This window comes from Lissotriton vulgaris, chromosome 9 (assembly GCF_964263255.1).
Source record: "Lissotriton vulgaris chromosome 9, aLisVul1.2, whole genome shotgun sequence".
NCBI classification, from domain to species: domain Eukaryota; kingdom Metazoa; phylum Chordata; class Amphibia; order Caudata; family Salamandridae; genus Lissotriton; species Lissotriton vulgaris.
This window is the reverse complement of record NC_141697.1, coordinates 970,380,728-970,402,630: the sequence shown is the minus strand read 5'-3', so window position 1 is coordinate 970,402,630 and position 21,903 is coordinate 970,380,728.

Below are 21,903 nucleotides of genomic sequence, written 5' to 3'. Positions count from 1 at the left end.
TTTTGATAATAAGACAAAATCACTTGTCATATTACATCCTCTCCCTATGTATGTGGGCTTAAAATCTACTGGAGAAATACATAATTCATTTGCCTAATCTAGATTGAATTTAAACATAATTTAATTTAACATATCTCCCAAAGAGCAGTGAGTAAAATGGGGTACAGCTTCATCTGTTTCCTCCCCTAGACCGCATATACCACTCTGATAGTGCCTACACAAATAACAATTAAAATCCCAACCCCATATACGACACAGTTCCCCTTGTGATCTCTCTTGAAGTTTCCTCAAATCCCTTTGTAGTTGGTTCAAAACACTTAGTATCATGTCTTTCGGTACATTGTTATAGAAGTTAATAATTATCAGACATCCATTTCCTTTCAACTGTAACTCCACAATCTGGTAGAAATCATTATTTTTCACAAACATTAGTTTCTCGATACTCAACAAATTTGAAATATAAGTACAAAGGCCTCCTTTGGGTCTGCCAGATTTACTAGGAAGTGCTGGGGTATGATAGGTCTGAAACCCCTCTATGTGCAGCTCACTAATTTGCCAGGTCTCTTGTAAACAGATTATCAGGTGATCATTCACGACCTTCAACCATGCTGGGTCCTGTATTTTTGCAGCCAGCCCAGCAATGTTCCAGAACAGTCATTTACATTGTTGTTTCCCTAATAATTGTGGCCTACCAGATGACTCTAGATATGCATTATTTATGTTAATTTTAGAAATACTATTATTAACTTGTTCCTTTACAGGACTCACAATTTCTAACTCTACTTTTCCTTGTTGGTTTCTATTAAGTAAGGAATGTGGCTGGGGGTCAATCATTATATTTCTCTCCAGGGAGTCATTCACACTAATATTCCTACCATGTTGTGATATAGACATATTTGTTACCTTAATCTCCACCCGCGCCACCAAATCAGGGCAGTTGGTTAGCATGTAATCCTTGCTGCCCCCTCTAAGATCTTGGGGCATTAGTCAATCAACGTTCCCTAATGACGATAAAGTTTGAAATCTATTTTGTACTGCCACATTAAAAGGATTCCACCTGGCTCTATAATTCGACCCAGTGTAGGTACACTGTCTTTGCAAATTTGGAGGAATATAGAAAAAACCCAAAGGAAGTACGCACATTTCTTTCTCATTAATATGGGTTTTTCCAATCCTTGTCAATATTGCATGAATAAGTATGGGGTCTCTAAACGTTAGAAAGATACAATCCCCTGCTGCCATTTTCCTTCTTTTTCCTACCCAGCTTACACGGCGGGCCATTTTAAAATTTGAAAAAAGAGCTTCATCCAAGCCAGTTGTTTTCCCTAACCATGAGAGTGATCTGTTTTGTAAAGTTTCCCAGGATTCGTGATCTGCTTCCTGTAGGGGAGGAACATTTGCTATCACATAAGGCGATGCAGCCGGTGGCAGATCAAGGTGGCTACCGTTATTACTATAAGTCTTAGATGTAGCCTTCTCTGGTCTTTGTCTCCCCTCTAACCCCGTAGTCATTTGCGATTCCAAACTCTGGCTCTGTGTAACTTGATTGGCTATGATATTGTTCTTATTAGTGTTGTCAGACTTTACCGGAGCATTGTGCTTTACAGGGCCATTCCCACAAGTAATTACCGGATTTAGTGGCTGCGATGAACTACCAGGTAAGGATGGATGACTTATATTGGCATTATACCTCTGTAGGTTATTATTTTTCAATTGTGTCTCAATCACCTCAACTTTTCCAAAGAGTTTTCCCAGTGAACCTGTTACAAAAGTATACAATTTATCCAATATTTTTGTTATATTAACTAAGTCTTTTCTGTATTCGTCCGAGGCATATCCAGTTTTGTCGAGCCCATCTCTCACTTGTTTCTTATTCTGAGTTATCTTAACTGTCTTGCTAGTGGCTTTCCTTTTTCTACATGGTGTTTATTTATTTTTAGCCATATTTATTTATATTCATATCTTCTATCACATGTTGGCTACCCTTATTTAATAAAGGTTTTTTGATCTTTTACATGGGGGCTCAATCTCTTGTTTGGAATCGGTCACCTCAATCTGATCAGAGACATCCAATACACACCTGTTTATTACACTTGTCTAAATTTCCCCTACATTGGTAATCTCACCTTGTCTGTGAAGGGCTTCTTCCCCTAAGCTTGATACAGGTAGGGATATTCTACCCTGTGATAATGACTCTTCTACAGATATTATTTGTTCCTCGATAGCTCCCATGGCCCCCTTTAAATATGTCATTAGTGATTGTTGTCCACCTCAACCTCCTGTTTCTATATTAGTACAGGAGGTAGAAACATTCTTTCTTTTTCCCATGGTGTTGTATTTATACTATATCCAATCCCAGTCAATTTAGCAGATGCACAACCTGTGTTGCCCAAATAATGCAAGTCAAATAGTTTTGGAAAACCCAACGGAAACAAGCAAATTACTAGTAAGCAATACAATGTCTATTACTGCTCGTTGGGAATGAATTATACATCCGACATCAGAGATGCCTTTGCAATAGTGACAGTTACATTTTTCAATATACAAAATACGCCAGGAAAAAGGAAAATGTGCCAATAATACAGCAGCACACTGCAGGAAAATGTGCAAATTACACTAGAATAGGGGATAAAGGGTAAAGTGCCAATGTGCCAGCAGCAAGATGCCAGAATGTGCAAAAAACGCTTGTACTAGGTTATAATGGAGAAGGTGTCGTAAAAAACAGCAGTTGGATACCCAATGTGGAAATTATGCCGGGAATGAGGATTCACTATACCAACTTCAATAATGTAAACGCTTCAGTTAAAAAAGGTACCACATAAAAGTAAATAAAAAAACTGGTCTCAGATACCAACTAAAAACAATTTTAAAAATCACGGTTACATGCCAGTCATACTAGGGTCCACATTAGAGACAGTAGTGCCAAAAAAAAACCTCTTCTGACTGTCTTTGTAAGCAATCCGATAGTAACTGGGCTTTCTTAAAGTAGCTGGGGCAAATACATGAAGTCCAATTCTTGTACAAGTATGGAGACGTAGGTTTAAGAGGAATGGCCGAGCCCAGCCTCTTACGGCTACTGACTGGCAACTGGCCCGCCCATGGCCCAGGCAAGCCCGCGCACGTCCCGCGCTGCGGGAGCCCTCTGCCCAATTTATCTTTCGGTGGTAGCTGGGATCTCGCCGCACCTCTCGCTGGACCACACTGCCTGCTGGGAGGTGTAGTCACCTGGCAGTCGCAGCCCGCGATCCGGAGGTCTGCGGCGGCACAGTCAAATTGCCCAAGTTGCTCAGTGGAGGATCAAAATCAAATGGAAGCAGCCAACGAAGAAAGGTTTGCCAAAACGGTAAAGGCGTCCCGCACCGCAGGAGCCCTCTGCCAAATTGATCTTCCGGTGGTAGCTGGGATCTCGCCGCACCTCTCGCGGGACCACACTGCCTGCTGGGAGGTGTAGTCATGTGGCAGTCGCGGCCCGCGATCCGGAGGTCTGCGGCAGCACAGTCAAATTGCCCAAGTTGCTCAGTGGAGGTTCAAAATCAAATAGAAGTAGCCAGCGAAGAAAGGTTTGCCAAAATGGTGAGGGCATCCCGCGCCGCGGGAGCCCTCTGCCCAATTTATCTTCCGGTGGTAGCTGGGATCTCGCCGCACCTCTCGCGGGACCACACTGCCTGCTGGGAGGTGCAGTCACCTGGCAGTCGCGGCCCGCGATCCGGAGGTCTGGGGCAGCACAGTCAAATTACCCAAGTTGCTCAGTGGAGGCCCAAAATCAAATGGAAGCAGCCAGCGAAGAAAGGTTTGCCAAAACGGTAAGGGCGTCCCGCGCCGCAGGAGCCCTCTGCCAAATGTATCTTCTGGTGGTAGCTGGGATCTCGCCGCACCTCTCGCGGGACCGCACTGCCTGCTGGGAGGTGTAGTCACGTGGCAGTCGCGGCCCGCGATCCGGAGGTCTGCGGCAGCACAGTCAAATTGCCCAAGTTGCTCAGTGGAGGTTCAAAATCAAATGGAAGTAGCCAGCGAAGAAAGGTTTGCCAAAATGGTGAGGGCATCCTGCGCCGCGGGAGCCCTCTGCCCAATTTATCTTCCGGTGGTAGCTGGGATCTCGCCGCACCTCTTGCGGGACCACACTGCCTGCTGGGAGGTGCAGTCACCTGGCAGTAGCGGCCCGCGATCCGGAGGTCTGCGGCAGCACAGTCAAATTACCCAAGTTGCTCAGTGGAGGCCCAAAATCAAATGGAAGCAGCCAGCGAAGAAAGGTTTGCCAAAACGGTAAGGGCGTCCCGCCCCGCAGGAGCCCTCTGCCAAATGTATCTTCTGGTGGTAGCTGGGATCTCGCCGCACCTCTCGCGGGACCGCACTGCCTGCTGGGAGGTGTAGTCACCTGGCAGTCGTGGCCCGCGATCCGGAGGTCTTCAGCGGCACAGTCAAATTGCCCAAGTTGCTCAGTGGAGGCCCAAAATCAAATGGAAGCAGCCAGTGAAGAAAGGTTTGCCAAACGGTAAGGGCGTTCCCATGGTTAAGTGGAATCTTATGGAAATAACATTCCATAGGATGACAGCTATGAGTGCTAAAGAATGAAAACTCACATAGATGGAGTAACAACCATGTAACTGATAACCAAATGTCCAAGGTCTACAGAGAAAAAATCTATCAGACATTTCACGAGTCAGTGTTTTCCAAAATTTGGGTCTCTATCCACGGGAGCCGATTTAGGTGGGTGGTAAAAGTGCAAGCAATAAATAAAGATGTCCTAGAATTTTATATTTATCTTGTCGCCTTTCCTGCGCTTCTGAGACAAAGGTCAAATAGCAAGCTATGTCTTCTGACAAATTGCTGCTTATTTTTTAACATGGAGATTGGTGTTTACAAGCTTCCCTCACCTGTGCCAGAACAAATCCTGTGGAGGCCCCTAGGCAGTCGAAATTTCATCCGCCCTTCGCAAAATATCTTCTGATACTTTTTTAGTTTTACCAACCAACAATTTTAATAAACCAATTTTTTTACACAAAACTGAGGAATTTCTGCAGGCAGCAAAGCTTCTGTTTTATAATTGCAACGAACAAAAAGAATTTTCCCAGCAAATGGGAAGCCTTTATTGCCATGCTATCAAACACATACTCTACAAAAATCAAATATAGATCGACTAATGAAGCATGCGAAACAGAAAGGATATCTTCGTAAAATGTAAAATGTAAATTGATACTTGTATAGCGCACTACTCACCCGCCAGGGTCTCAAGGCGCTTGTACGAATACCGCTGTGGAACCCGTCCTGGCTTTCCCTGTGAGGCGTCCACTCCTGGGCACCCCCAGGGTGAAGGCCAGGCATTCTTAGCGTTGTGGGGGCCGTTGTGAAGATTAAGCAAGCTATTGCCCAGAGTTGCAGAGTGGGACCCTATGATTAGAATAGGCACCGAGGCAAGAATTATCAGGTCCGTGGAATTTTGAGCCCAAGACCCGCCAAGGCGGGGAATTGAACCCTGGTCCCGGGCTAGACCTCTGCATCAGGGTCTGCCGCTCTAACCATTGAGCCACACTTCTCCACCATTGAGCCACACTTCTCCACTTTCGTACTTTCTTTATGCTAGCAAAGAACTAAGCTGAAAAAATCAGATGGGACATTAAGAGATGCAGAGAAGAAGATTTCTGGGCCAGACTACTCCACGACTCCAAAACCAACAACAGCAAGCGCTTTTGGACTCTTGCGAAAAAGCAATGTGTCTGTCATACAGTGGGGTGTCATTGTATATCCCAGAAGAGACGTGGGCTCATAAATGGAGTCTCATTTCAACCTACAACCAGGGGACCCACAGATGACTATAATGCCTAGTTCCATCTTAATCAGCAAAGAGCTGAATAAAACCCATCGAGGCACTCCAACATGAAGCCAGGAGGAAGTTAAGTCAACTTGTTTAACCAGGATTAAACAACAAATTTCCAAGGGCAAGAAAGAGGGAGCACCAGGACCAAATAGAATTCCACCAGCCGTCTTTAAACAGGATGCAACCTTTTGGGGAGATACGTTAGATCTGCCTAAATCAGGCAAATTGGCCAGCTTCATGGAAGGGCTCTGTCACTTCACCATCTTATAAATCAGGTGACAAAGCTTCTCCCGGAAATTACTGTCTTATCGCCTTGCTCGATGTCGAAGCAAAATATGTTGCTGGTGATGGAGCGAGTTTCAGAAATTTATTTAATTCTGGCTCGTGAAGTTGAACTTCCATAACAGTATTAATCATATTAATAAGTTGTTGCATGATTTGTAATACTAAACTAATCTAGAATAAAATCGCAAACATCATTACACGGGGATAACATTATGTCCTTTAATGTTGTGTCTGTAAGTCCTATTGTCTTTGTCAAACACTAATGCGGTTGTTTTATTAGTGGCATGTGCTTATTTTATATGTGCTTTTGTCTACGTTGTCTCTTTTTATCTTTTTCAGACACATGGAAAAACCTGGTGGACATTCAAGAATGGTAGATTTTATAAACGCTTCTTTCTTTTTGCTTTCTGCTAGGCCACATAGACTAATGGGTTAACTTTAGTAATGGTGGGTGGGTAACAGAATGACTTTCATTACCTGAATTAATTATTGTTTTGTGTTTGTTTAAATACTAGCCCGTGAAAAAGGCTTAAGGCCTACTGCTTTAGGAGGGTGACCGAAAAACCTGTCGTGAAAGAGCTGAGCACAGTGAAAGACAAAGTGGAAAAGTTTTGCCACAATGATGTATTCTTTGAAAGGAAAAGAGTTACTGTGCAATGACAAGCTAAGGCGAGCTCTGATGTTCCTTACCAAGGCCGTCGACAGGATTTTAAGACTTTTTCCAAGCTGAGGAAGCGGAAATGAAATAACATTAATTGTAACATTTCTGAGGAAGCTGGATATTGGTGAAACATATGAACAATGGGCTTTATGATGTGCCCCGGTCTCGCTCAAAAATGTTTGACCTAATGTGGTCCGACAACTGTCAACCAATGAGGTTGCTGGAAGTCACTGTAGTTATGCATTTAGTTTCGATTAGTGAATTAGAAAGGTATAAAACCTGGTCCCTTGAGTGGAACGTCGCTGTCTTGTTCCAGAGGGCGAAGTGCTGTCCGATTTCTTGGGACACGTAAGATGAACTTTTGAATAACTTTTCTTTACAGGTCAGAGAGCTTAACCTAGGGAATTAGGATTCTTTAATAAAATGTTTGCTTCGTTTATACATTTTGAGCAATTTTGAAATGACAGACTAATGTGCCAATACCATAATAAATGCTAATAAAGGAAATTAATTCTAATAAAGATGCTTATGCTTTAAAATCAAAGTTAATAAAGTTTACTTGATATGTTCTAATTTTAAATAAAAAGACTTAAAATGTCAAGCTGGTCTTTTTTAAAAAAAATGTTATTCCTCATATACCAGAAGTGGGTATTCTAGAAAGGGTATCTCCTCCTCTCCTCAGTGCGATGTTCCGTCCGACTGGACCAAATCTACCATTTTGGCTCCAGATTGGGAGAGGAGGTAGGATACCCCTCCAGCCTCCACTGTGAGCTAGGTCCACTCCATACCCTATAGTCTATACGGCCCTCGGTTGGGTAGGATACCAAGCACCCACAGGACCCAGGTGAAATCACAGGAATATATCTCATCGGTTCCGCCAAGCCACCAGGGCTGCCCAAGTTTTGTCAAGGCTAGAATTATCACATGCAATATCGGCTTCACTGATATATATAATATAACTTAAAAAATCTGCAAAAGTAGGAAAAATCTCCGACTTCCAAAGTTTACATATTTCTCGTCTAGCTATAATCATTGCATAAAATATAAATTTAGTCCTCATCTCATTAAGCTGAGATCCAAACTCTAACCCAAAAAAAATGGTCATCGGAGTGATTTTAAACCGTATATTGCACACTTCTATTATAAATTCCTCTATTTTGGACCAAAAAAGAGATAGTTTAGGGCACTCAACAAACATATGTATGTTGTCTGCCTTGGAAAGCTTACAGCGCAAACAACAATATTCAGTATTCGTAAACTTGGACAGCTTCTTGGGTGAAAAATACGCTCTATATAATGTGAACAAGTGGTTTCGCTTTAAAGGGGCGGATTTAACAACCATATGCAACAATTTAAAAGAATCTCCCTAAAGCCCTTGTAATTCGCCATGTTGTAGAGCTATTGCTTCTCCCCATAATTTATTAAGTTCAGGTTCCGTGACTTGATCTTTCTCATTTAGTGCCTCGTACCAAAAGGAAACTTCTTTTTTCCAGCTCCCTTTTCTCTTTACTAGATCAAATTTAGGATTAGTTGTAAGATTCCAAGTTATAGTACTACACCAGCTGGATAACTGATAAAATTTGAATCTAGTAAGGGTTCCATTTGTTAATCTGGATAATGAATCCCACTCCATTAGTCTTGAGTCTACGATGAGATCTTGCCACTGTCCAATGCCCGCTGTTCTAAGAGGAATTGATAATTGATCCCTAAGGGGAGTGTAGTAAGAAATGTCCAATTTTTTCCTGACAAACACCCAATTTCTCAAAGCTGTTCCCAAGACCTTTAATCTGACCTTCTTGTAGAACTTCGGGTCTCCGAACTTAAATAAAAAAGATTCTTTACCTTGAGGAATGTTATGTAACAAAGCTTGGAATAATTGACCCAAACAAGATGTGTCAGCTTTATCGGCCATTGACCTAAAGTTTTTAAAATGAAAAGCTTGACAGTAATGGAGAATGTCTGGCAAAGCAAGCCCGCCTGTCTTAATCTTTCTTCTAAGTTTTTTCATAGAAATTCTGGGCGATTTGGAGTTCCAAATAAAAGACCCTATCCGTCCCTGTATTTTGGCAATATCTTTAGAGCTAAATGAAAGAGGTATCAAATTGAAAAGGAAGGTGATCTTTGGTAAGATGATCATCTTCAACAGATTCACTCTACCAAAGATGTTTAACGCCAGTCCCGACCACGGTGTAAAAGTGTATTGATATCCTTAAGTACCCTCTCCAAATTAACTTTGGGTATTTCTGTAATGTTTTGTACAAGCTGGATGCCAAGATATCTCATACGGGTCTTTACACCAGGAAACCTAACCTCCTGATTCCATTGCATGATCTCAGTTTTTTCTTTGTTAACTTTGTACCCCGAGACTTCTCCAAATGCTTCTGCTTGATGAAACAATTGAGGGATTGACGTTTCGGGATTAGATGTGAATATTAAGAGATCATCAGCATATAGGGCAAATTTTAAATTTAGCTCATTCAGGCGAAAAGGTTCAATTAGATCATCTGATCGTAATTTGATAACAAAGGGCTCCAAGTATAAATTAAATAATAGGGGGGATAGGGGACAACCCTGTCTAGTGCCACGTGTAATTTTAACCCAATCTGTAAGTAAGTTATTTACTAAGAATTTAACTCTGGGCTGGCAATATAACGCTTTTATCGATGTTATAAAGTTAGTCGGTATGCCAAACTTTGACAGAGCTTCCCACAGATACATCCAACTTACTTGATCAAAGGCCTTAGCGGCGTCTATGGCTACTATGCTTAATGGTACCTCCCCCACTGAAGCAAAGTCAATTGCCGCAATGGCCTGAAAGGTCAATTCATTTAATTGTCTGCCCGGCATAAAGCCCCTCTGGTCCTCATGAACAATATACAAAAACATACAAGAGCAGAACAAGTCTGAAAAAATGTGTGCCTACAACAGTAACCATGCGGTACTGGTGGTGAGTGCGTGAGACAAGGGTTGCCACAACCATTGAGTGTTGGTAAAGGGAGGCTGAAACAATTCCCATCAGACCACCCATGTGGTGGAGTTTACATCATGTGAGAAATGTAAATCATGCCAGCCCAAGTCCGACCATATAGTGCCGGTGCAGGAATGGATGTCAAAAGTATCATCATAAACATGCATCCTAAAGTGATGTAAATGAAAAAGTGCAGTGCTCAAAAAATATTAAAGATAAAATTAACTATGCGGAATCCAGATGGCATTGCGACAGAAGTCCGGATGTTAAGGATTAAAAGACACGCTGGGTAGTAAGACTACCCTATAGCGCAGTACGGTATGGTTGACATGTTTCAGCCTTATGGGCATCTAGCCCAGCTTTCTTCAGGACCGTTGCCAAGAAATTAGCTACTACAACTAAATCCATAGTGTATAGATAATGAATAATAAACATGTACTGACAAAGTTACTGCTATATCAAGAATATGGATACTTAAATGTCCACTGAAGGGAGAGGAATGAATCTTCTTCCCAGCTTTGTGTGGGTGACGACCTCACCTCACCCGGCAACCGCTCGGGAGAATGAGGCCCCGCTCTCTCCGTCTGTACCTCTAAGCTGATGGCGAGCGGAAGTGGAGGCCTCATGAACAATAGTCTTAATAAATTTGGCCAATCTCGCTGCCAAAACCCCTGCAAAGATTTATATAGTCCACGTTCAGCAGCGAGATTGGCCTATACGACTCAACCAATGAGGGGTCTTTATTAGGTTTCAAAACCAGGGTTACTGTGGCCTCTGACCAAGTCGGGGTATAGGATCTCCTTCTAGATGTATTCCATTAAAAAGGGCCGTTAAAATGGGACCTAAAATTTCCGACCCTATTTGGTAAATTACGACTAGGAGCCCATCTGGGCCTGCAGCCTTACCGCTGGCCATCCTCTTAAGTTGATCGTGTACCTCTCCCTCCTTAATTGGTGAGCTTAGAAATTAGCTATCCGTCTCTGTTAGGCGGGGTATACATACTCCCTCCAGCCATTGAGCTACCTCTTCCAAAGATGTTTTTTTCATTGCTCCCCATATATAGATTTTGCATATAGGTTTTAACTTCACTCAGAATCTCCCCGCTATCTGATGATCTATCGCCAGAGCTCTGTATCCTCAATCCGGATATCTGGATCCTAACACGATCTGCCCTGGCCTTCCAAGCTAGTATTCGCCCACATTTCTCCCCATAAGAAAAATTCTGGAGTCTACTCGTATCCCACCTTAATTTGATAATTTTATCTAGATTGGCCCGGTATTTAATTTTTAAGTTCTCTAACTCCTTTTGAATGGATGTCACATCCATCCGTTGTTCTAAGGAAGCTTTCTGTAAATCTTGCTCTTTTTGCTTTATAAGAGATAAAGAGTCTTCATCTTCCTTTTTTCTAATTTTATTTCTTCTTATCATTTCGGATGTAAATACACCTCTTAAGAAAGGCTTAAAAGCATCCCATATTATTTGATCTGATACGGTGCTCTTATTTAGTTGAAAATATTCTGTCATATGTTTCAATAGTTCAAGCTTTAGATTCTCTTGTGATAATAAGGATCTATCTAAGGTCCATCTCCTAGCTTGTAAATTCTGTGGGAGCTTAAGCACTAGCTCTACTAAGGAGTGATCTGATAATATTGCCGGGAAGTAAGCAGTGGAGAGGGTCTCAGAGAGAAGACTTTGATCAATAAGAAAGAAATCAATTCGTGAGTGGTGCCTATGTCTGTGGCTATAAAATGAATAGTCTCTGTTGTTCCGATTCTTAGTCCTCCAGACATCTATCAAATTGAAATCTTTTATTATGTTTCCAAGCTCCCCTAGGGGGGCGTGGCTAGCTGCCAACAAGAATGGTCGCAGCCTAGTGAGGCTCCCGACCCCACCGCCCGTTATCCGTTAAATTATCCTTCAAGCAGCTTGGGAACCCCGTGGAAGGACGGGCAACCCCAAGTGTTCTACTCACGCCTGCTCCGGTGCTGCGAGAGTGCCGATTACCGGACCGGGAGAGGCGCGAAAGGCTGGCGAACATTCGCAGACCTGAGGCACAAGATGGCGGCGTCCTCGCCGTCGGCGGAGTGACGGACCCTGTGGCGCGGACCCGGTGGCCTGACTGCGGAGACCGGAGTGCTGCCCGGTGAGCTTGAGGGGTGCGGGCCCGGCGGGTGCGGTCCGCGACCCCCCCTCTTCGCGGAGGTCAGATGCTGAGAAGCTGCTCGCTGCGCCCCGACAACCCCAATGCAGTGCCTCCCCGCCCAGTGCGCAGAAATCGAGGCCCCGGCGTTGTCTGGGCCTGGCACCCCGACGAGGGAGAAGACCTGATCCGCCCAGGCTGGGACCGGGGGGGCCGCGCCCGCTGGACCGGCCCCCGGAGCAGGATGAGATCCGCCGGACCAGCGCCACGAGACCCGGCCAGGAGGGGGTAAATCTGCCGGAGCCCCAACTCTTGTGGCAAGGGGGCTGCGCCGGAGGGGCGCGACCGGGAGGAGACACCCGGGAGACCTGAGGGGTAGGACAGCAAAACCTCCTTGGACACTAGCAGCCACAGCGCCGATCCAGTCTGCGGGGCCCAGATTGCCTACAGGGGCTCCGGAGACGGAAGGGCCCCCGGCCGTTCCAGCGGGGCGCCCGGCGGCCCGGATGCAGCTCTGGCCCTCCCGGGGGGTCGTAAATCGAGGCCCCGGCTTCACCGAGGCCTAGCCCCGACTGGAGTGGTACGCCTTCTGCAACGTGCCCCACTTCCCCCGGCAGGGAGATTTCTGGACCGGAGCCCCGAGGACCACAGTGGCGAGAGGGCGCCCTGCCCCTGACGTACAGGAGCTGTGCCCGACATGCACTCCGCCCGCTCTGGAGCCCGCGGCCGCTGCTGGTGCCGGGAGGCGGCCTGGCGTCGGTGACACGGGGCCCACGGAACCACGCTACATTGCGCACCTCCGGCCCACCCGACAGCTGCTTCCCCTGCGGGGCGGCCGGCCTGTGCGGAGACGGTCGGGCCCCCCCGGCTGCCCGGTGAGCGCCCAGGCAGCGGAGCCCAGTACGAGGAGGCCCTGGCCGGGCCCGTCTTTCCTGAAGAAGCCGGTGATCACATACCCCCGCCTCCGCCAGAGTAAACCTAGGACGCTCCTCCAGATTTGCCCTGCTCTAACAGGCGAACAAGGTACATTATTGTGGGGAGCGGGTTCTGGGGAGGGTGGCCCGGTGAACCTACACCCTGCGTGGTTGGCACCTACCGTGCCTGAGGACAGAAATGGGCTGCCACACTTGCACCGACGCCCGGCGGCAGTGCGGAGGTGGATCTGCGGAGGGCCAAGTGTGCTTTAACACATAGGCACCAGTGAGGCAGTGGGCCCGCCTGGACCGGTCCCGATCTCGGCGGCAAGATCTAAGAGCTAACTACCCTGTGGGAGAAGGGAGCGTGACACAACGCTCTGGGTGCACCCTGACTAATCAGCCACTGACGGCCTGCGGAGACTGCCCGGACGCCCCGACCTGCCCCCGGGACCCCAGCTTGCGGCAACTGGTGCACAATGGGGAAGCCGAAAGGGGCACGGGGAGATGGCAGCACCGCTACGGAGACACCTGAGGACATCCCTCAATCCACAACGGACCTGCAACAAATGCAAGACCGGATCCTGCAAGCTATTGCAGCCACAAAAGACACCTTGCATCAGGACATTGTGCAGGTGTCGACGGGATTGGGGCTTCTACGGGCTGATCACGCGAAACTGGCGGACAGGGTCAAGGAGGCGGAGGGCGCCATAAAAGACATTGTACCAGCTCACAAATCGATGGAGGGGCGGCTCGCGGAGGCGCTAGACCGCATACAAGTGCTAGAAAGGCGAGCTGAGGATGCAGAAAACCGCAGCCGGCGGAACAACGTACGCCTAGTAGGCCTTCCAGAGAAAAAAGAGGGTACGGACATGGTGGGATTCCTGGATGATTGGCTAAGGACTGTGGTGGCCCCTGAGGGCCTTTCCCCCTTTTTCACACTGGAGCGAGCGCACCGAGTCCCGTCCAGGCCCCCGAAGCCGGGTCTGCCGCCCCGCCCTGTGGTCATCAAGCTGCTACACTACAAAGACAGGGACTGGCTGTTGCAACGGGCCAGAGATGCGGGTCCCTTTCAGGTGGACAACAGCAACGTGACCCTATTCCCGGACTATACATTCGAAACTCAGAAACTGCGCGCCTCTTTTCTCTCACTCAAAAAGGAGCTACGCACGGAAGGTATACAATATTCCCTGTTGCTTTTTCCCCTCTACGTTTTTATTCCTTTCTCTCTTCTCTTTTTTCCGTAATGGGGTTAGAGGAATCAGCCCACGATCTCGTTTTAGGGGGGGATATGAGAATTCTCTATCCGGCAAAGAACGTAGGAAGTACCTACTCCTTACTACCGGAGGGGCAGCACCTTGCAAAAGATCGCTTGTACTTGAGTCTAGATTAGGGCTTATTTTATTACAGTCCTGTTGCTGCAGACAAGCTCTCTCCGCTGTATCCAAAGGGATCTTGGACTTCAAGCCAGTAACCGAGTCCATTCCCTTAAGCTCTATGAGTGTATAACAAGCCAGTTCCCCCCTCCGTGCTCCAGAGTCATTCACTCGTAAAGTCTGCCGTGCCTTTAATGTAGATATGCCACAATCATTAACCAGCTTCTCCTCTGCTCCCCAACCACAATACCCGCTCACCGCAAATATTCTGTGACCTCTGGGATAAATCCTAGCGGCAGCCCCTCGTATTTTCCTCCAAAAGAAGCCAAACCTGCTCGCCGCGTCGAGACCACCTCTCTCGCCTTGTCCGCGCTGAGCACAATCGCCCCTTCTGCCTCCAACCTCCACGTCCACGCCCATCAGTCTCGGAGGCCTCCCACTGGGTCCTAATGCCTCCGGCTCCGCATCGCCGTGTTGCCCCGGGGAGGTAACTCAGGGAGAGAAAGTAGATCACCCCCCTATTAGTTTGCTACTCAGAAAAGAAGGGAAGAGTGCAAAATCCGCTCGCTTACCGCATGGGCTTCTGAAGGTCGACGATACATTAATCCAAGAGACCAGACATTCCCAGTCAGGAAGGAGCTCTCACGACCGCCGTCAGCCGGCCGCCATCTTCTTCCTAAAACCAGCTTGATACTTCGTGTGGCCTAATTAAATGTTCTATACTTAAACCATGGTTAAAATTTATAAACGGCAGTTGTAAATATTGTGCATATAAAATTTAGTTAGGATTGATTAATTAGGCCACATGATTCAGTTGCTAAACTTTCTGTCTCGGTTTCTATGGGCCTTGTGAGAATAAATATATAATGGTGAGTATTAGGTAGTGAGTGATGTAATTTGAGACAGAATTTCTATAGGGGCGCTGGATCAATTCCCTTGGTAGCAGAGTTCGGTTACTATGGTAACTGACATGTTACATGTTAATTACATAGGATATATGTCTAAAACATGTTGTTAAAGTTTGTTCCTTTGTTATATGTAGTCGAAAGGATTTTTCCAGCAGTGTGAAAATTCCTGGTTTAGCCGGCGAAAGAGTAGTGTGACAAGTGAAGTTACACAGTGCATTTGTTCTGTTTCAAAATTTGTGATTTAGAATATTTCACAAGTGTTGCGGACGTTCAACACAAGTTTAGGGACCTTAGGTGTGTCTGGTTAAATGTGTAGTGAGGATTGTTTATGAAATTGTAACATTAAGTATAGGGACCTGTGAGCCCGTTTTAAAACTTTCTGTGAAAAGAGTATTGGATCTATCTGAGCTTGAATGAAGGGTAAGGAAGCGTCGTCTATTCTTACTAGTGATTCCGGATTTCTATGGTTGGTTAGAGTCCTGCCAAGATTTCATGTTTGTATAATTAGGTTTTCCTGTTTGAATGCGTGAATGAATTTTGAAGAAAGTAGCATTGTCTATTTCCATGCGAAAGATTTTCTGAATGACTGGTAAAACTATCCTTTCTTAGCGAAACAGACAAATGGTTTGTTTGTATGTAGTTATTAACTGAAGTTCTTTGGAAAATAAAGTTTTAAAATGGCGCTGTGAAAAAGTTTCTGTGAAGGAGGGGTGAGTTTACGGAGTGCCACACACTGCGAAGCTGCAGCGGCAGTGTACGTCATTCAGTTTGCGCTGTGATTGGCTAATATACGTCACAGCAAGCGCACTGGTTGGTTCACGTGACAGTGACGAGCTGATAGCTGATTGGTCTATTCCGAATACATGATTTTTATTGGTTTAGCAAGGTGGTGACGTAGCCTAACCTGATTGGCTTGTTGGTGTCTTTCGCGCACGGATTGGCTAGAGTAGCGGAACATCAAGAAAACATTACGATCTTTCCGGAATAAGCAATTTTTAAACATGAGTTAGTACAGTGTAGAGGAAAAGAAGCTTACATGGTTTCAGAAAATAAAAAATGCATTTACTTCTGACAAGAAAATTGAAACGCATGGTGGAAAATTACTTCATAAGTATAAAACACCCGCAGCATATATGGAAGGTGAATATGGTTACCATACTGTAATTTGGTACGAAAATTGGATGCATTATACAAAAGATGACGGCGTTTTAGCGTGGCCAGAAGATGGGTCATTTAATATGAAAGTTTTAAGAAACTTAAGAGAAAAAATGATGGGTCTTATGCGAAAGCCTAGGCCTACACAATTTGAAGCTTTAGTTGAATGGGAGGTTGAAATGATGGAACTTGAACGAGAAAGTAAATGTCCTCCACTCAGGAATACAACATTTTATGTAAATAAAGAAACACATGAGGATAAAGTGAGACGCTGGTGAAAAGCAGACATGTATGATGGCCTGTACCCAGTAAGAACAATGATTACTGAAGACCCAAGTCAAAAGAATATTAAACAGAAAAGTAGACTTGATGAAGAATTAGATGATGCAGTTCTAGAAGGCATTTACACTTCTAAACGCAAACCGCCACCTTATCAAGCAGATTCACAATCAACCCCGAGAGTTTCTACAGGAACTTCTCCGCGTGCACCTCCTAGAGAAGCTGAGGAAGGTTCACCCTGATAGGGTAGGATCGATAAATAATTCTAGTACGTCTAAAGAAAACAGATTTCCAGAGCAGAGAAATGATTTTCCAAGAAATATAATAATAAAGCAAAGGAAGATTTAATTCAACAATTAACTAAAGGCATGGAAGCAGTGACAGTACCAGTAACGATTGGTCCTTTCGTACCAGTTTTTGATCAAAGAGAAAATAGGCATTCAGTTTTGACAGTTCCATTAAATGCAGAAATTCAAAAAGTAGCTGAAAAATTTTATTCGGAGTTATCAGAAATACACAGGGAAAAATCCATTATGCCAAATTTAACTTTTAATCAAAGCTTGACAAGTTGTCAAACACCATCTGCTGCAGAATCCGATTCTGCTTCTTTAGAAAGAAGTTTGAATAAAATAGATTTAATACAAAATGCACTTTCTCCAGAAGCTCCTGAATTTAAAAAGCTTGATGTTGCAAAATTAAAGGCTGATTTAGAAGAATTAATAATTGGCACAATTGGTACTGACAGTTTAAAATTGTATCAGGATGATGAACTTCTTTTCATTTGCAAGAGCATTCAATGGAAATCGAAAAACAGGTATGAACAACTGGAAGAAATGGCTGCTGAATTAGAAATTGATTTGAGCAAACAGAAACATTTGCAGAAACATTACAGAGTGGATTTTTCAGAGAAGGATATTGATAGTCTCAATACTTCAGGAAGAATAGATCATATTAGAGAATGAATAGCTTTTCTCAAAAGATTAGGTGAATTAGGTAAATGGAGAATGAAATGTTCAAAGAATAAAGAACAAGACGAAAGAGATAGGGGAGAAACAATAACTGAATTTCCAATGAGGGAAATAGCTGGTGGAGGATATGTGCATGTCCCTTGGTCAAGGCAAGACATCCTGCTATTTACAAACGATTTCCCTCGGCTGAGAGAAAAGCCTGTGGAATGGTATCGTCAGGTAGACAGATTCATTAAGGTGTCAAAAGTTTTGTGGGTTCATCTGGATGGATTCTTTGACATTGTTGTCCCATCAGATCTTTGGACAGAATGCAAAATTTCTGTGAGTTGGCCTAAAGAAGAGCCTGCTCGAGATACTATTACAGGTGCCCCTTCAAAAGATGTTATGGAAATCTACAATAAAGTAATTTATTGGCTGAAACAAAAGATTCCCCCGAAAGAAGTAGATTGGGTAAAAATAGACAGAACAAACCAAGAGCCAAAAGAGTCAGTACATTCTTTTTATGAAAGGTTACTGCTGGTTTTCAAAAAATACAGTGGCTATGAAAAATTAAGTGAAAATGACATGAGCCACTTCATTTACAGATTTGTTTATGGCCTAAGACCTGAAATAAGTGAAATGATTAAAAATGGAATCGTGGGTTGGCAATCACTTTCAGTTGATGACATCCTGAGAAAGGCAAAATATTGCAGTGATGAAATAGATGCCAAACAGAAGAAGCTTAAAGAAAAACCAATGTGGGCACAAGTGAAGGTAGCTGAGCAACAACAGATAGCATTAGAAAATAAAGGTGTTCAGCAGAATCAAGGCAAATTTAGAAATTATTTCAATACTGAACCAAAATTTAATGTGAATATTGAAGAGCTAAAACAGAAGCTCCAATGTTTTAATTGAGGCAAAATTGGACACTGGAGGCGAGAGTGTAAAAATCCGCCCAGAAATTTTAAAAATTCATCATTGAATCCACAGATGCAGAGTGAGATAAATCAACAACAGCAGCTACAGCAGCAGTTAAACGAATTAAGTCAGCAGCGACAGCTACAGCGACAGGTAGTGAATCAGCAGAGCCAGATTCCACAAGCACCTTTTCCACAAGCACCTTTCCCTAACTGTGTGAATACTCAGAGATATACTCCAGAAACAGGTTTCTGCGGAGGAGATCAGGTAAACAGATTGCCAAAAATGAATGTGTCAAATTTTTCTCAACAGTTTTGGTTAAAAGATAATGAAGCAAGTGATTTCTCTGAGGATTACTCATGACGGTGCCTGAGAGAGGAGGAAGAGTGTGTGCTTGGACCCACTCTTGAGGTAGACCAGGCTGGTCCATTTGTAAATGGTAAGGTGAATGATGTCGATGTCACTTTTCTTGTGGACACAGGTGCTACCCGTTCTACTCTTAGATCAGCAGAAATTGAAAATCTTCCTCTCTCTGGTGAGTGCTTCCAAGTTGTAGGCGTAGCTAATCAGCAAATTAAAACAAGTTTAACAGAGCCTTTAAAGGTTGAGATTGGGAATTTCAAAGACAAACACAGATTTTTAGTTTGTGACAGTAGTCCTGTGAATTTGTTAGGACGTGATATACTCTGTAAAATGAACTGCAGAATTTATTGTTCACCAGATGGTATTGAGCTACAAACTTCAGAAGAAGATGGTCTTTACAAATTAACAATGTTGATGGTCGAAGAGGAAAGTAAATTATTTCCTGCTTTTGACAAAAAACATTGCCTGAAGAGCTTAAAAAGCCAGTCAATCCAGAAATTTGGGACTTACCTGGAAATGATATGGGTCTCATGAAACACGTAGATCCAGTAAAAATTACTGTAAAACAAGGAGTAGATTTCCCAAACATTCCACAGTATAAAATGAAAGCTGAAACAATTGAAGGAGTCATTCCTGTGATTGATAAATTCATTAGTCAAGGTGTTCTGAAAGAGATTGAGAGCAGTCCATGTAATTCACCGATTATGGGGATTAAAAAGCCAAACGGAACATACAGAATTGTTCAGGACCTGAGAAAAATTAACCAGATTGTTGTTCCATGTTGTCCAGTTGTTCCAAACCCTGCGGTAATTCTTTATCAGATTCCGGACGAAGCAGAATGGTATACGGTCATAGATCTATGTAACGCCTTCTTTACAGTTCCACTGCATCCAGAGAGCCAACAAATTTTTGCGTTCAGATTCCAGAACCGCATTTTAGCATGGTGTCGTATCCCACAGGGGTATACTGAAAGTCCGCCTATCTTTAATCAGCTGTTATAGAAATCCTTGGAAGATTTAGTTTTGCCTGGAAATTCGACATTGGTACAGTATATTGACGACCTTTTGGTGGCTGCAAAAACACAAGAAAATTGTGTAGCTGATACCATTACTCTTTTGAATCGATTGGCAGATGAGGGACATAAAGTGTCGCCTGCAAAATTACAGTTTTGTAAACAAGAAGTAAAATATCTTGGTCATAGCATTGCAAAAGGAATCAGACAAGTGACAATTGAAAGAATTAAAATGATTAGAGCAATACAACCCCCAACTACACAAAGACAGGTCAGAATGTTTCTGGGAATGGTCGGTTACTGTCGTCAGTGGATTAGTGGATTTTTGGTAATTGCGAAACCTCTACAGAGACTGACAAAGGCTGATGTGAAAGACCCGATTAAATTGATGAAAATTGAATTGGAAGCCTTTGAGCAGTTAAAAAGAAGTTTGTGCGAAGCTCCAGCTTTAGGAATGCCAGATTATGAAAAGGAATTTGAGCTGTACTGCAGTGAAAGGGAAGGTTGTGCATTATCAGTTCTAATTCAGAGACATGGAAAATTGAGAAAGCCAATTGCATATTTCTCAGCAGTTTTGGACCCCGTCGCAAAAGCTTTGCCAGGTTGCTTAAAAGCAGTGACTGCAACAAGTATAAGTCTTGAGCAAAGTGAAGGAATAATTATGGGGTTTCCTGTTAAAGTGTATGTACCTCATTCAGTTGAAATTCTTCTTACCAGAAGCAAGACTCAGCATTTGACAAGTAACAAATTGACTAAATATGAGAAAATAATTCTGGGATCAGATAATGTTTCTATTACAAGATGTGTGAACTTAAATCCTTCCACATTATTGCCTGATGGTGTTGTTACTGAAGTCAAAAATGAAAATGACATTGATCATGAGTGCCTGGATGTTGTAGATTATTGCACCAAGCCAAGGCAAGATATAAAAGATGTTCCTTTGCCAGAATCTGATTTGGTTTACTTTGTTGATGGTTCCTGTCTAAGAACAGAAGAGTGCATTCTAAGAGCAGCATACTCAGTATGTACAGTATCAGATGTGGTTGAGGGTTCTCCTCTTGATGGAATTCGTTCAGCTCAAGTTGCAGAATTAATTGGTTTAATTCGAGCCTGTGAAAAAGCAAAAGGGAAAAAGATTACCATAGTGACTGATAGTCAGTATGGATATGGCGTAGTCCATGACTATGGCCAGCTCTGGTCTCAAAGAGGTTATCTAACTTCTGCGGGAACACCAATCAGGAATGCGAAATTGATCAAAAGATTGATTGATGGCATTCAGTTACCAGAAAAGATTGCTGTCGGAAATGTGCAGCTCATAAAAATGGAACCGATTACATTACTAAAGGCAATGCTTATGCAGATGAGATTGCAAAGTATTGTGCTAAAAACAATTATTCAATCAATCGGATAAAGATCAAAGTCACATTATGAACTCTCTCATGCTAATTTCTGTAGTTGAAACATGGCAGGGAGTTAAAGAACTACAAGATGAGGCAGATGATGAAGAGAAAAATACATGGCTAAGAGCAGAGTGCAGACAGCGAGAGGAAGATGGAGTTTGGGTTTACAAAGATGACAGACCAGTAATGCCAAATTGTATGCTTGCTGACATGGCACGGATGTACCATGGTCCAGAGCATTTGGGAAGAGACTCCATGATAAGACTATTCAGAGAAACATGGTTTAGTACAAAATTCAGGATTATTGCGAAGTCACTTTGCCAGAGATATTTAATCTGCCAGCAAATGAATCCAAACAGGAAAACTGTTGTAAGCTTGGGAACCATAGGACGGGAGGGAGGTCCTTTTACCAGGTTACAGATGCATTTCATTGACATTCCACCACACAATAGGCTCAGGTATGTGCTTGTGATTGTTTGTCTGTTTTCAAGATGGGTGGAAGCATTCCCAACTCGTCACAATGACTCAGTTACTGTGGCAAAATTACTTTTGAGGGAGACCATACCTAGATATGGTTTTCCAGTGACTATTGAAAGTGATCGCGGAACGCATTTTGAAAACAGATTCATACAATTGATTTGTGAAGCATTAGGCATTGAACAAAAGTTACACTGTGCATACAGACCAGAAGCATCAGGTGTTGTAGAGCAAATAAATGGAACAATCAAAAGCAGAATTTCTAAAATGTGTCTTGCTACAGG